The sequence below is a fragment of the Choloepus didactylus genome (genome assembly GCF_015220235.1).
Source record: "Choloepus didactylus isolate mChoDid1 chromosome 12 unlocalized genomic scaffold, mChoDid1.pri SUPER_12_unloc1, whole genome shotgun sequence".
In the NCBI taxonomy this organism is placed as follows: domain Eukaryota; kingdom Metazoa; phylum Chordata; class Mammalia; order Pilosa; family Megalonychidae; genus Choloepus; species Choloepus didactylus.
Window position 1 is genome coordinate 222,255 of NW_023637587.1, and position 16,221 is coordinate 238,475.

At 38.2% G+C, this 16,221-nt stretch overlaps 1 long non-coding RNA gene across 1 annotated transcript; it reads left to right on the plus strand.

Moving 5' to 3' along the window:
- Positions 1-10,463: 10,463 nt before the first annotated feature.
- Positions 10,464-15,794, plus strand: LOC119524763. Its single transcript, XR_005214879.1, has 3 exons — positions 10,464-10,583; positions 11,932-12,046; positions 15,626-15,794. It is a non-coding gene; the product is annotated as an uncharacterized LOC119524763 (long non-coding RNA).
- The last annotated feature ends 427 nt before the right edge of the window (positions 15,795-16,221 follow it).

Here is a 16,221-nt window from a genome sequence, read left to right on the forward strand (position 1 = left end):
TTCATAAGCTAGAGAAACAGAAGGCAGAATACATGGGAATGAAAGGCACAATGGAAGAGATGAAAAACACAGTGGAGGCAGACAATAGCAGACTTTGTGAGGCAGATGAAAGGATCAGTGATCTTGAGGACAGGACATCTGAAATCCTGCACACAAAGGAAGATAGGAAAAAGAATGGAAAAATATCAGCAGGGTCTCAGGGAACTTAATGACAACATGAATCACACAAATATATATGTTATAGGTGTCCCAGAAGTAGAAGCAAAGGGAAAAGTGGCACAAAGGATAAAAGAGGAAATAAATGATGAAAATGTCCCAAATCTTGTGAAAGACATAAAACTATGGGTGCAAGCAGCACAGCTTACCCCAAACAGAACTGATCCAAATAGACCTACTCCAAGACAGTTACTTCTCAAATTTTCAAACATCAAAGACAAAGAGAATTCTGAAAGCAGCAAGAGAAGAGCAATCCGTCACAAACAACATGGATAACACTTAAGTGCAGATCTCTCAGCAGACAACACAGAGGTGAGAAGGCAGTGGTATGATATGTGTAAGATCCTGAAAGAGGAAAACTGACAACCAAGAATCCTATATCTGGCAAAATTGCCCTTCAGAAATGAGGGAGAGTTTAACATATTTACAGAAAAATGGACACTCAAGAGTTCATGAAGAGGAGACCTCCTCTACAGGAAATACTAAAGGGAGTGCCACAGGCAGATAAGAAAAGCAGGAGAGGGCAGTTTGTAGAAGACTGTAGAAATGAAGATATCAGGAGATGGAAAAAGGGCAGAGATTGGGTGTTTGATGTTGAAGGAGTATAGAATGTTCTAGAGGACTGATTGTGTAGAACTAGAAATGGATTGCACAATACTGTGTGATGGTAGCACAATATTGTAAGTACACTGAAAAAAGGTGACTGAATACCATTGAAAGAAGAAGGTTAGGGTATGTGTGACACCACAGGGAAAGATAGAAGATAAACAGTGGGACTGTGTAACTTAGTGAAACCTAGAGTGGACAATGAGTGTGATTAAATATTCAAACATAAGAAAGTTTTTGCATGAGAGAGCCAGCAAGAAGGAAGGAAGTTTTGAGATATGCAATGAAGTGAATGGACCATGAGGACAGTAGGTTGAGTGAAATAAACCAGAAATGAAAACACAGACATTATAATGCCTCACTGATATTGATGAATAACAATGTGTGAACACTGAGAATTGAATCTTGGAGCATGGGCTATATGGGGAAGGCTTATATAAAGGTTCCTAGACTGCAATCTCTTACAGCACTCACATACATTCATGAGTTGTAACAGTTATTTCTAAATTTTGAGGTTCTAAGCTGTTTGTGTGTGACATGGTCAGTCCCTGGAGCTTCTGGTGTCTGTATGGTGCGTGGTATTCAGAGCCAGAGCTCAGCAGCCGTGAGTGTCGGCATTGCCCCATGAATCAACTGCTAAAAAAGGCTGAAAAAGGAGATCAGACTTGGGAGATATAAATGAAACTGACTTGGTTGAGATTGGGATAGATCAGACTAAAGGGTAGAGGCTGATATTAACTATGTCTTAAAACTTTGGCTTCTGTGTGGAACCAAAGAAAGACATGTTTCTATGGTGCAAAATCTATATTTTCTGTAGCATGCCATATAATTTAACTTCTATGGTCAGTTTACTCAAATACCATAATTACATGGAACCTGGACTAGGGAATGAGACCTTGTTGGTTTGTACAGGTTAGCATGAAGCCCAGATACAACCCAGGGTAATCTGGGCAGAGAATAAAAAGTTTCTGCAAAGCCCTCTTGAGGGACTAGGGAAAAACATGGATATAATCAACTTCCCCACCTGGGGAATTCCTGATATTCTTGCAAGCACTGGGGACTACCAGCTTAGTAGGCTGAGAGCTCAATCTTGGGTCTTGCCCTTGTGAAATTTTTTACTGTAAAGGAAAGGCTAAGCCTACTCATAATTGCACCTAAGCAACACTCCCAGAGGACCACTTTTGTTTCTCAGATGTTGCCTGCCTCTCTATGCCCTATGCCAACTTGGCCGGTAAACTCACTGCCCTCTCCTCTATCTGGGACATCGGTATAAATCTCCCTGGCAATGTTGGAAGTGATTGCTGGTGATAAGCCTGGACCCTGCATCACATGACTGAGAAAGCCTTTTGGACCAAAAGGTGGAAGAGAAATTAAACAAAATGAAGTTTCACTGGCTGAGAGATTTCAAATGGAGTCGACTGGTCATTCTGGAAGTAACTCTTATGAGTTATACATAGATATAACTTTTTAGTTTTTAGTTTATAGAATAGTTAGAAGGAAATATCTGAAACTGTTGAACTGCAATCCAGTATCCTTGATTCTCGAAGGGGAACATATAACAATATAGCTTATACGGTACAACTGCATGATAGTGAAAACCTTATGACTCACAGTCCCTTAACCCAGTGTGTGGAAAAATGAGTAGAAAAATGGTGACACAAAGTAAATCAATAATATGGGGAAGAAGGGTATGGGACATTCTGGGTGTTCTTTTTGCTTTTATTTTTATTTTTTGCAGTCATGAAAACGTTCAAAAATTGATTGTGGTGATGATTGCAAAAGCTATATGATAATACTGTGACCAATTATTTTACACTTTAGATGATTGTATGGTGTGTAAATATATTTCAATTAAAAATTAAAAAAAAATAATAAAAGAAAGCTGGAGTGATCCATGTGGTAATGTATTATGGTTGGAGATGTGTTTAAATTCATGAAAGAGCAAAGACGCAAGGACACCCCTGGTGAACCCAACATCTAGGTTTTTTCAAAAAGCAATCTTATTGAGATATATTCAAATACTATAAAACTCATCCAAAGTGTACAAATCAATGGCTTTTAGTATAATCACAGAGCTGTGTATTCAACACCACAATTGACTTTAGAACATTTTCTATACTCCAAAAGGAAAACCACATGCCCCTTAGCAGTCACCTCTCAATCCTTCTATCCTTCCCCAGCCCTACATAGCCATTAATTTAATTCAGTTTCTATAGATTTATTTATATACAAAAAAATATTAAATATTACTAACTACAGCTCACAGTTTGCAATAGCTGTCTTTTCCCCATGAACCACCCTATTTTTACCTTGTACAGATGTACATTTGTTATAGTTCATGAAAGAACATTCTTCTACCTGTACTATTCACCAAAGGCATCATCCATCACAGAGTTCAACATTATACAGTCCCACATTTTATCCTCTAACTTTTCTTCTAGCAACATATACTAACTAAATCTATCCCTTTCTTCCACATTCACACACATAATTCAGTGCTCTTAATTATACTCACAGTATTTTCCTGCCATCTCCACTGGAAGTGGACACAGATCTAGGTTTATAATGCTCCTCTTCAATAAAAGGGGGGCAGTTCTCCCTCCAGAAAAGTTTAATTCTAGTTCTGATGTAGGAAGTATACAAGATAGTCCTAGACAATCTTCTAGAGCCAGAAAGTAAGGAATTAAGCAAGCAATGAAAACAAGACACACACATACACTCACACACACACATTCACAAGTAAGTTTAAAAGAGGAGCAAAGTAAGGAATTAAGCAAGCAATGAAAACGAGACACACACATACACTCACACACACACATTCACAAGTAAGTTTAAAAGAGGAGCTCACTGAAAGGCCTCCTGGTGGACAAAGTTTGAACAATTTTAGCAACAATATAAATCATGAGAAACTGCATTATAATCAAAAGTAAAATATTGATATGAAGCAACCAGACTAATTTAAAAGATTATATTGATGAACACATGGGGAAGAATAGAAATATCCTGCTTGAGTTTCCTAGACTTATTGAGCAGATTCCATGAAATGAGTTGGTTTAAACAATGGGAATTTATAAGCTTCTGGCTTTGATACTAAAAGAAAGTCCTCATGAAGGTTAAATCAAAGCTATGCTTTTTTCCCAGGGACCAGATGCCAACAATCCTTGGCTCCTCTGGCACATGACAAGGCACATGGAAGCATCTGCTGGTCTCACCCTTTTCTTCTGGCTTTTGATGATTTCAGCTTCTGGCTTCCATGGCTTTCTTTACCTCTATATTTTTTTTCATTCTGTTTATAAAGACTCCAGTAGGAGGATTCAGACCGATTGAGAATGAGGTGGTTCACAATGTAAATGAAGTAGCCTCATCAAAAGGAAATACTTGCAATAGGTCCACAATAGCAGGAATGGATTAAATTTAAGAATATGTTTTTCTTGGGTACATACAGCTTTGAACCACAACATCCAAACAATTTTCAACTTATTGATGTAGACAGAGCAAGGAGGTGGGATGCTAACTCCCCACTCCTTAAGGGTAGCTATCCGTGGTGACTGCCTTCCAAAAGCCACACACAAGTTGTCAGGGGAAAAGAGTAATTTTACATAGGAGAAACCTGATAAATAAAACCAAAGCCAGGTTATGAAGGTAAACGTCAGCAGTGATAAATCATCTTGAGGGTGTGAATCCTTCACACGGAGTGATGGAAAAGGCACTTCACTGTGATCTTCCTCACAAAACACATCACAGCATTAACATGACAAAAACATCAGGGAAAGCTCAAACGGAGGACATTCCATAACATTCCAGACCAGTCCTCCTGAATACTATCAAGGTCATCATAAACGAGGAAGTTTCAGAAACTCTCACGGTAAGCCTAAGCAGATGTGTGGACTAAATGCAAGGAGGAATCCTGGAATGGGATGTGGAATAGAAAAAGATAAAACTAAGGAAATCTGGAAAAAAACAGCCTGTAGACAATTACAATGCATCTATATGAGCTTATTAACTGTAACAAATGGAGCCCAATGAAGACAAAACAAGACAGAAAACTGGACCTTAGTTAAAAGATAAATCTCTGCACTGTCTGCAAAATTTTCTTGAAATCAAACTATCCCAAGGTAAAAATTTATTAAACAACATTGTTATATTTTTCCTAATGCATGACTTTTGTATAATCATTCCTCCTATTACTATTAACTCACTCTGTTAACTAGTCCTATTGTCTTATAAATAGTATTCATAACAAAAAATCTAGGATAATATATATCATCCAATAAAAGTCTATTATACAAAATTTATGTCTAATATCAATATATATGTGTATAATTATTACTATACAAGTATATTATAATTGGGTCCTATTCATGTTCTACTTGTTCTACTGTGTCATTTGGAACTCTCTAAAAATCTCATCATTATAGACCAGGTACAAGATTTAGATATCCAGGAGTATATTTCACATCATTGTTCAACACACTCAAACAACTAGTTTGTTGGAAAAGTCCTAGTACGTAAGGGTGGGAGAGAGGATGCAATACGGAACTACCCATTCTGGAGCCTCTCATATGCCTAGATAGCCCAGGACACCACGTCACGCCAAAGGAGAGAATCCCCCCCAAGGAAGACATGATGGTAGGGGAAACAAGTGAGTCCAAAAAATACATGAAAATTTGAGACTTGGCCAGTTCCAGTGGATTTCACCTGAAATTTTATGACTGAGCTCCAGGTTCATAACTTGATACTTTTGCCCCTGCTTGCCTTGTATAAACACCAAGGAAAAGAGAACCTTCAGGGGAGGGAGACCCCTGCAACCTTTGTAGGCAGGATCATGCTTCCCAAGTGCAGAAGGAAACTCAAGTCATGAGACTAAGCACACCCAGGGATGAGGGCACAGGGGTCCCACTATGAAGCCCTAACATGCTCCTGTGCAGGGGAGGGGTGAGGGCACGGCACTGTCTAACCTCTAGGTTTGCTGTAGGCCAAGGTGGGGAACACAAAGGCCAGAGCTCCTGGGCTGCTCTCCCCTGGCTTCCATGGGCCATTTCCCCCTTCATTAATGCACAGTCTAATTGACACCACATTCCATTTCTATACAGGGAGGAACAAAGTCAGAGAGCCCTGTTTTAAAGAACCTTGCTGGCCCAGCCCTCCCCAGGCCCAAATGACAGTGTGCCCTGGTTGCCAGGAGCTTGTTTGTGTTGGAGACGGCACCCTCCACAGCATTCGAGAGAGTCAGTTGTGGCCAACAGGATACCAGCACTCAGAGGCAGAGCCGTGAAGGAGAGCGCCGGAGCCACGGGGGGCCTGCTGATGGCCACCAAAGGGTCTCTCCCAGTGACCCTCGAGCAGATTTTTGGTGCTCTGTGGTTGATGTCTAAATCCATGAGACAACTCTCAGGTGTCTTTGGGCTTCCTTAAGAGATCCTGAAATATACTACTATGCTGGCTTTTACAGTGTAAATTGCAGACATAATGTAAAGAAGCAAAAACTCCGAGTCAAAATTATTTCTGCCTGTGTTGAAGAACATCAGAAAAAACCGAGAGAAGACTGGACTGATGACACGCGCATACGAAGCCCCCGAGTCCTCTGCAGTGGAGGCTGGTGCTCTGACACACAGACTCTGTGTCTGGAAGCTCTCAATACAAATCTCAGCAGTCCTTCACTCGATGATTCAGGAGACCATGGGGACAACCTGGAAAAAGAATAGAAAAGCTGGACCCTAAATTTTCATCTCATGGAATGATGATGGCTTGCTTTCAAGAACAGTCTCAGCTACACCACAAGGCCGAAGACTTCCTCCAATCTCACAAGACTATTGTAAGAAATATTGTAACAGCATCACAGATGATTACAGAAAAACTTCAAAATGGAATAAAGGGAGAGGGGCAAGACAGGGGCATAGAGAGGAGTGGAATTTAGTCATTTCCCTGGAACAACTAATAAACAATCTGGAATTAGTGCTGGGGGACAACTGTGACTGTCTGCACTTTGTACACCAACCTGGACCGGGAGGAATGCCTGAGATCACAGCCCAAAATCTGTAAGTAAAAACTGCGACCTGTAAGTAAAAACTGTGACCTGAGCCTAGAGCCGCCTTGCCCTCACTATGTGGCAAACAGAGGAACGTGAACTAAAGTAATACACCTCATTAATAAAATGAAGTAAAAAGAAAACAAAATAAAAACACAACCATCTAAATTGATGCAGAAAACTAATTTGCAAAAATCTAGCAGTCTTCTTGTAAAAATACCAATACATCAATGCATAGTAGGGAATTAAACTGATAAAGATCATTTATGAAAAGGCCATAGCTAACATCATATTCAAGGTGAAGACAAGAATGTCCTCTGGCACCAATATCATTCAATGTTATAGCAGAAGTTGCAGCCTGAGTAGGCAAGAAAAAGAAACAAAAGAATACAAAGTGGAAATTGAAATGGTAGTTCAAAAATAAACCATACCTACAGCCCACCGGTTTGTGACAAGGGCACCAAATCCACTCAATGGTCTCTTCAACTTACAGTGTTGGGAAAACTGGAAGCTATATACAAAAGAATGAGAAGTGGATCCCTGTCTCTCACCATATATAAAAATTAACTCAAAATGGGTTAAATACCAAAATATAAGAAACAAAATGATAAAGTCTTTCAGAGATTTAATTATGCACATCTTAAAACATACAGTTAATTTTAATCCATTTCTGCAGTGAATCCATTTTAAAAGGACTTTTTTTTTTTACATTTGTATTCCACAGGTTTTTTTTAAATTAAATTCACTTTTATTGTGATATATTCGCATATCATACCATCATCCATGGTGTGCAATCAACTGTTCACAGTAACATCATATAATTATGCATTCATCACCCCAATCTATTTTTTGAACATTTTCTTTACATCAGAAAAAATCAGAGTAACAATAAAACATAAAAATAAAAAAGAACACCCAAATCATCCCCCCATCCCACCCTATTTTTCATTTAGTTTTTGTCCCCATTCTTCTACTCATCCATCCATACACTAGATAAAGGGAGTGTGAGTCACAAGGTTTTCACAATCACAGTCACCCCTCATAAGCTACATTTTTATACAATCATCTTCAGGAGTCCAGACTACTGGGTTGGAGTTTGATAGTTTGAGGTATTTACTTCTAGCTATTCCAATACATTAAAACCTAAAGATGTTATCTATATAGTGCATAAGAATGTCCACCAGAGTGACCTCTCGACTCCATTTGAAATCTCTCAGTAACTGAAACTTTATTTCGTTTCATTATGCAACACCCTTCTGGTCAAGAAGATACTCTCAATCCCACAATGCTGGGTCCACATTCATCCCTGGGAGTCATATCCTGCATCGCCACATAGCAGGGAAGGCAGTGAGTTCACCTTCCGAGGTGGCTTAGTCAGAGAGAGAGGGCCACATCTGAGCAACAGAGAGGGATTCAGGGAGAGGCTCTCAGGCACAAGTATAAACAAGTTTAGCCTCTCTTTTGCAGTAACCAGCTTCATAAGGGCAAGTCTCAAGATAGAGAGCTCAGCACATCAAACCACATTTGCGAGAAAAATCAGTCCAAGTGAGGAAGTCCAACACTTCTGCATTTTCCACCAGCTCCTCAGGGGGGCCCTGCAAATATATTTTTACGCTCTGCCCTGATTACTTTGGGATGTGTCACGATTTCACTCTAACCTATACAGACCTACCATATCTCACTTTCTATTCAAAGTTCTAGGTAATTGTGGTTAAACAGGACTTTCTGAAGATATTTTTAGTTAAGACATGGCCAGCTGAATAAGTTTTGGTTGTAATTCAATTACTCCAACTCTTTTATAAGCAGAATGAAATTCAGACAAGAAACACCACAAAAAAAGCTGGAGATCAATGGGACCGACAGTAGAAAGCAGCATGTAGAATGCCAAGTGGCCAAACAGCCAAGGATGAAGGATCACTGGCACCCAGACCCAGAACACTGCAGTAATTGGGTAAATTGACCTTCTGATCATTCATGTGGGAATGCTGTCAGCCTCAAACGCATGAGCCAAGAAATTTGAGCCAATAAATTCCCATTGTTTAAGCCTGGCTGTTTCATGCTACTTGCTTTAGCAGCCAGGAAACCAAGGCAAACTCCCAGAGGGAAAACCTGCTAGGCAATGCTTCCTTAGCATTTACACCAAAGACAGGAACAAGAAAAAACAGATACACGGGACTTCATAAAAATTAAGTACTCTGATGCACAAAACGCTTTATGAATAAAGTGTAAAAAAATTACCAAATGGTAGAAAATATTTGGAAATCATGTTATTTTTAAGGTGGTTTAAAAACAGTAATTTTTTCCACCGTAAAAAAGAATGAGGTTTCATACATACAACAGCATGCAAGAAATTGAAGCCATCATCTTGAGTGAAACAAAACCCAGAAGGACACGTATTGTATGATTTCACTGATAAATAATCAGATATGCTAATTCATAGAGTCAAACTAAAATGTATACTTTCATGGTAAGGGTTCAGGGCAGGGAGTGTCTAATCGCTACAGGGTTCTTGTTTAGGGTGATGGAAAAGTTTTGCCAAGGGATTGTGGTACAAAATGATGAATACTGACACCACTGAATGCTACATTTGCAAGTACATAAAATGCAAAATTGGAGGTTGTATACGCTACAGAATGCAAGTTTTTAAAAACCATAGAAATGTACACCACCACTGTGTACCTACTCTAATGTAATCTGAGGACTGCTGATAGTCTGTAATAGTGTTTCAACAATTGTCACAAAAACTTCACACTGAAACAAAATGTGAATAAGGAAAACTGTGCTTATGGGGGAGTTCAGAGGCTCTCCATTTTCTGCGTGACTTTTCTATAAATCTACAGTTTTTACGAGGAAGAAGCAAACATTACTGCACCTTGCTGTTTCCGGCTTACTGGAAGAAGCTGGGCTCCAACAGAGCCGAAAGGAATTCACAGAAACAGTCCAGCGGCAACACAACGAAGCTTTATTTGAATTGCCGCAAGGACACCGAAAGGCTCCAGCCTTCCGGACCGCTCCCAGCGGGCTGCAGCTACACCCTAGTGTTTCACTCACGGAGACTCCTCCATGGCAGCAAAAAACGAAACTAAAAGGCAGTTAACCGCCGTAAATTGCTTTTGACCTTCCCTTGGTTACAGGGGGCGGGCTTAAACCCTTGCTGTTTTAGGATTGGCTGATGTTTTTGCGAATAAGGGGTTGCGCTCTGTGCTATCTTGACTGGTCCATCTGAGCCAATCCTGAACCACCCTTGATGGACCAATCAAGATGTCCCAGAGGCAACCTTAATTTACATATCTTACAAGCACCAATCAAAATGGCCCTCCAAATGAACCAATCACAAATCGCAGTCGACAGTACATCCCTTATTTATGGTCGTGGAAAGTACAATCCCTTATTTGCATAAAAATCAGCCAATCCAAAAAACAACCACAAGTTTTAAGGTCTCCCCCTCTAACTAGTAAAAGCCAAGAGCGAGTTCCTTTGGGTTGTCTGCTTGCAGGATCGGTGGCCGTGACGCGTTTCTGTCTGCGGAGAAGATTGCTTGCGCCATAGCTTTGAGTCGTGGAGTTGCTTGAGCTGTAGGCCGTCGGGAGCGGTCGGGAAGGCCGGAGCCTTTCGGTGCTGTTTGCGGCGTTTTGGATAGAGGCTCGTTATGTTGCTGCTGTGCCGTTTCGTCTGTGAATTCTTTTGAACTGCGGTGGGAGCTCAGCCTCGTCCAGTAGCCGGTAACAAAAAGGTACAGCAATGTTTGGTTCTTTTTATTTAAAAAAGCTGTAGATTTACAGGAAAGCCATGCAGAAAATGGAGAGGTCCTGTGTACTCCTTCGTAAACGTGGTTTTCCTTCTTCACATTTTGTTTCAGTGTGAAGCTTTTGTTAAAATTGTTGAAACGACGTTATTATAACTGTTAACGGTTCTCCGTAGATTACCTTGGAATAGGTATGAGCCAATAAATGAATGTTTGGAAACGCTGGCATGGAACTTTTATGCTTATTCGGGAATTTTTTAATGTTATTTTATGTCATTTAGCTTTTCCTTTTACTTCCTTTGGCAGAATCTTACAGTAGGGCTCAGGGTTTTTAGCTTTGCAGATTACGTGACCCTATTGTAATTGTTTGTTTGCTTTACCTGTTGATTTATTTCATGGAGTCTTGTGGTTCTGCTTATGCAGCTAATTTACTTGCGTCACTTACTGATATTTACCACAAAGTAATAGATGATGAGTCCTTACAAAGATGGCCAGAGTTTACTAACCAAAGCCTTCATTATGTTCAACAATCCTAAAACATGGTGTGTCAGTTTTACAGTTATGTGTAGGCACCCATGTGGGCCTAAACTGCAAAAAGTATAATTTGGTGATAGGTGTATTTATAATGTGATTGTAAAGGAAATGCTCTAAATTAGGTATTCACGATATTTTTATCATGAATTTTATAGCTTTGGTAATCATTGCAGAACACTGTGTGTTGAGTAGATGGGAAAATGGGAAGAAAACATTTATAAAGCTGAGTAATTACGGTGGCATTTTTAATAACATAGGAGATAATGGTAGTCATAAAGATAATGGTCATTTATTTTCTAAGAGCAGCAGCATTTCGAGAATTGCTTTTACTGTTGTGTATCTTTCTAAATCATGCTGTTGACTTAGTGGCATTTTCCAACAAAGGACACTGTAGAATGTTAATTTTTGATGGAATTTTAATAAAATGTCAGCTGGCCAGTTAAACAGATTTTACATTTTGTTTTCAAAATTAGTACAGTACTAAGATTTGGCATAAATTACAGGCTCCTTTACCACTTCTGGCAAGAACTCTGTAGATGGAAAACCCTAATCATACACCACCCAAAATTTAGCCAATTGACTTTTATTCCATAGAGCTAGTAACTTAAAACTTTTTGGTTCATAACTTGTAAGTGTTAAGTAGAGATGTTTTTTTAAATTAATAGTTTTTAAAAGGATGCTTTTTAGGATGGTCTTTGTGTCTACCAGAACTTTAAAAGTGTTATATAATATTTTAAAGTTTATAATAGAATTAATGATTTTTAAAAGGCAGCTAAATACATTACATTTGTTCTCTCTTCAGTACAGAAATAGTGGTTCATCTTCACTCAGCACCTCCCAACCAAGAACCTGGTCCATTCCAAAGAAGTAAGAATTCCTATATCAAACTCTCCTTCAAAGAACTTGGCCAGACTGAAGTAAGTTTCTTTATGAATCACATTGAACTTGGAAAAGCATGTGTGTTTTTTTTTGTTTGTTTGTTAATATGATGGACGACAATATTGCACGTTATACCAGGTTTCACTATATATATTTTTTAAATTAGAGACTTGTAGGTTTACAGAACAATCATGCATACAGTATGGGTTTCCCACATACCACCCTACCATGAACACCTGGCATTGGTATGTTCCATTTGTTAAAACTGATAATAGCACATTTTTATAATTGTACTATTAATTAAAGTGCATGGTTTAATTCTGGGTTCACTCTTTCTGTAGAGTAATTCCATAGAGCTTTTTGTATTTTTTTCCTGTTGCCAACTCTAACCTTTCCCCTTTTAATCATATTCATATATGAATGTTGTTAATTGTATTCACAGTGTTGTGCTACCATCCCCACTGTCCATCACCAAAGCATTTCCATCATTCCATAAAGGAACTCTTTACACTTTTAAAATATATTATTTTATTTTATTTTTTCTGTTAGTGAGACCATCCAGCTACCGTTTCCTCACAGTCGTTTTTATTTATTTGTTTATCTTAATGGAATTTTATCCATGTAATACAGAGTATACAAGCAGAGGCACATAGTATCAAGGTATAGTTGTGCATTCATTAACACAGTCAATTTCCAAATATTCATTACTCCAAAATGAAGAAAAAATATTAAAGAAAAAGAAATTAAGATCACTAAAACCACCACATACCCCCATCCTTCCTATTATTTATACATTTTTATCATTATTTTATTATTCATCAGCCATACACTGGTTAAGGGGAGTGTCAGTCAGCAGGTTTTCACTATCACATGGTCACATGATATAAGCTATATAGTTACCAATTACCATCTAGAATCAAGTCTTCTGGATTACTATTCAACAGATGCAGGTTATTTACTTCTAACTGTTTCAATACATTAGAAAGTAAAAATGAGTATCTATATAATGCATCTCAGAATATAGAAATAGCTAAAACTGAGGAATAGATGTCAGTGCTGAAAGAGCTTACAATTTAGGAACCTTTACAGTGAGCCTTATTGGACATTTTGTACTCCATAAACACCAGTTGCCCTATCTCTGCCCATTTTGTATCCCCTGAAAAGCTGTGCTCTCATATCTGATTCTCAGTGTTTGCTCATTATAATTAGTTGATGTTAGTGAGACCACACAATGTATGTCCTTTTGTTTCTGGCTTATTGCATTCAATATAATGCCTTCAGGGTTCATTCACATAGTTGCATGCCTCACCACTTCATTGTTTCTTGCAGCCACTCTGTTCCATCGTATGTACACACACCAGTTCACCCTTCCGTTCATCAGTTGATATATCCTTAGCCCACCTCCACCTATTCCAAACTGAATAATGTGCCATAAACACCAGTGTGAAAATGTCTGTTCATGTCCCTGCTTTGAGTTCTTCCAAGTGTATACCTAATAACAGGGTTGCAGGATCACCTGGCAGATATATATTTAGCCTTCTGTGAAACCACTTCATGGCCCTATAGAGGGGCTGCTAGTTCCCTACCACCAGCAAATAGGTCTCTCTCTCTCTCCTCACATCTTCTGTGACACTTGTGTTTTTGTTTATTTTTTTGAAGAATTTTAGTTACAGACCCACAGTCCATCCTAAGGGAAACATCAGTCTCTGCCAGTACAATCACATATTTATGTGTTTACCACCACAATCTATATGAGAACATTTCCATTTCTTCCACAAAGAAAGAAGAGGAAGAAAGGAAAAAAATGGAGGAAGAACAAGAATCCCACACCCCACCCCTATTGACATTTCACTTTGGTGTATTGCCTTTGTTACAATTAGTGAAGGAACATTACAGTGTTACTGTTAACTATGTACCATCATTTGTGTTAATTATATTTTTCCAAATACCATACTATTTTTAACACCTTGTAAGGTTGACATTCATTTGTTCTCCCTCACCTAATAACTTTCTTATGTTTCTTCGTTTAATCACCATCACTGTCCACTCGAGGTTTTGCTAAATTATATCATCTCAGTTTTTATCCTCTATCTTTACTTCTGGTGTCCCATATGCCCCGAGCCTTCCTCTTTCAACCACATTCACACTGAAGTTTGTTGGTTATACTTTATGATATTGTGCTACCATCAGATAATATTGTAATATCCATTTCTGGATCTTTACAATCTTATTGGATATTCTGTGCTCCTTCAGGATCAAATTCCCAATCTCTGCCCTCTTTCTATCTCCTGATAACTTGTGTTTTTTTTTTTTTTGTTGTTAGTCACAATTTAATTCTACACTTATGATCATACAAAATACCAGATAACATAGCCTTGAAATATATAAAGGAAAATACAAAGAAAATGTGACAGTCATAAATAGAAAAATATTTAGTCCAATCTAAAATTTTATTTTGTATCTTTCTACTATGAAAAATATCAAACATCTAAAAGTAGAAAAATAGTAACATGAATTTCTAGGTACCATTCTCCAAGCTTCAACAATTATCAACCCTGAGCCAGTATTTTTTTTACCTGCACCCTGACTGAAATCCTCTCCCATAACTTTTGAAACAAGTCACAAAGATCATCTAATGTCTTTCATAAATCTTTTAGTATGCAACACTAAAAGACAAGGTCTTTTTATTAATTCAATTTTATTGAGATTTTTCACATACCATACAGTCCTCCAAAGTGTACATTCAGTTGTTCATGGTATCATTATATAGTGCATTTGTCACCATAATCAATTTTATTTTCAAATTTTAGATCATTTTCATTTATCCAGGAAAGAAATTAAAATAAAAATAAAGAAAACTCAAAATCTCCCATACTCCTAACCACCCCCCTGCATTATTGACTCATGGTAGTGGTATAGTACCTTTGTTTCTTTTGATGAAAGAATGCTAAAATACTGCTAACTGTAGTACATACTTTGCAATATGTGTATTTCCCCCCTTATACCCCTCTATTATTAACTTCTGGTTATAATGCCTTACATTTTTTCTAGTTCATGAAAGAGATTTCTAAGATTGGTAATGTTAATGACAGACATTGTCCACCACAAGATTCACTGTTTTATACATTCCCGTATTTTAACCTCCAACTTTCCTTCTGGTGACACATGTGACTCTAAGCTTCCCCTTTCCACCACATTCACATACTATTCAGCATGTTAGTTACTCACATAATAGTGTGCTACCATCGCCTCTGTCCATTTCCAGACACTTAAATTCAACCTAGTTATAACGTTCTGCTCATAATAAGCAGCTGCTCATTGTTATTTAGCCTTGTTCTATATCTTGATAACCTATATTTCATGTCTGTGAGTTTACATATTATAATTAGTTCATATCAGTGAGACCATACCGTATTTTTTCCTGTTGTGTCTGACTTATTTCATTCAATATAGTGCCCTCAAGTTTTCTTCATCAACCCGTGTTTTATAAGATGGTTTTGTTCACCCACCATACATTCTGTCCTAAGTCAGCAATCGATGGTTCCCTGTGTCATCACACATTTATGCATTAACCACCATCACCACTATCTAAGGACATCTCCATTTCTTCCACAAAGGAGGAAGAGTCAAAGAAGGTAGAGAGACAAAAGCAAAAGAAGAAAGAAAAAAAATGACAGCTAAGAAGCAACAAGAGGAAAGATAGAATTAAACTAAAGTGCAATAAAAGATGCACCAATGCCAAGAGTCCCATACCCTTCCCTTATGTGCCCGTTAGAGGCATTTAGCTTGGATATATTACCTTTGTTACATTAAAGGAAGCATAATACAATGTTTCTGTTAACTGTAGTCTCCAGTTTGCATTGATTGTATTGTTTCCCCAATAGCACCCTATTTTTAATTCTTTGCAAGCTTGACATTCATTTGTTCTCACTAATGTAAAAACATATTTGTACATTTTATCACAATTGTTCAGCACTCTAGGTTTCACTAAGTTATATTGGCCCATTCTTTATTTTCCCTCATTTCTTCTAGTGTCCCACATGCCCCCAACTTTCCTCTTTCAACCATACTCAGTCATCTTTGTTCAGTGTGCTTACATTGTTGTGCTATCATCACCCAAAATTGTGTTCCAAACCTCTCACTCCTGTCTTCCTGTCTGTCTGTAGTGCTCCCTTTATTATTTCCTGTAAAGCAGGCATTTGTTCCCAGTCTC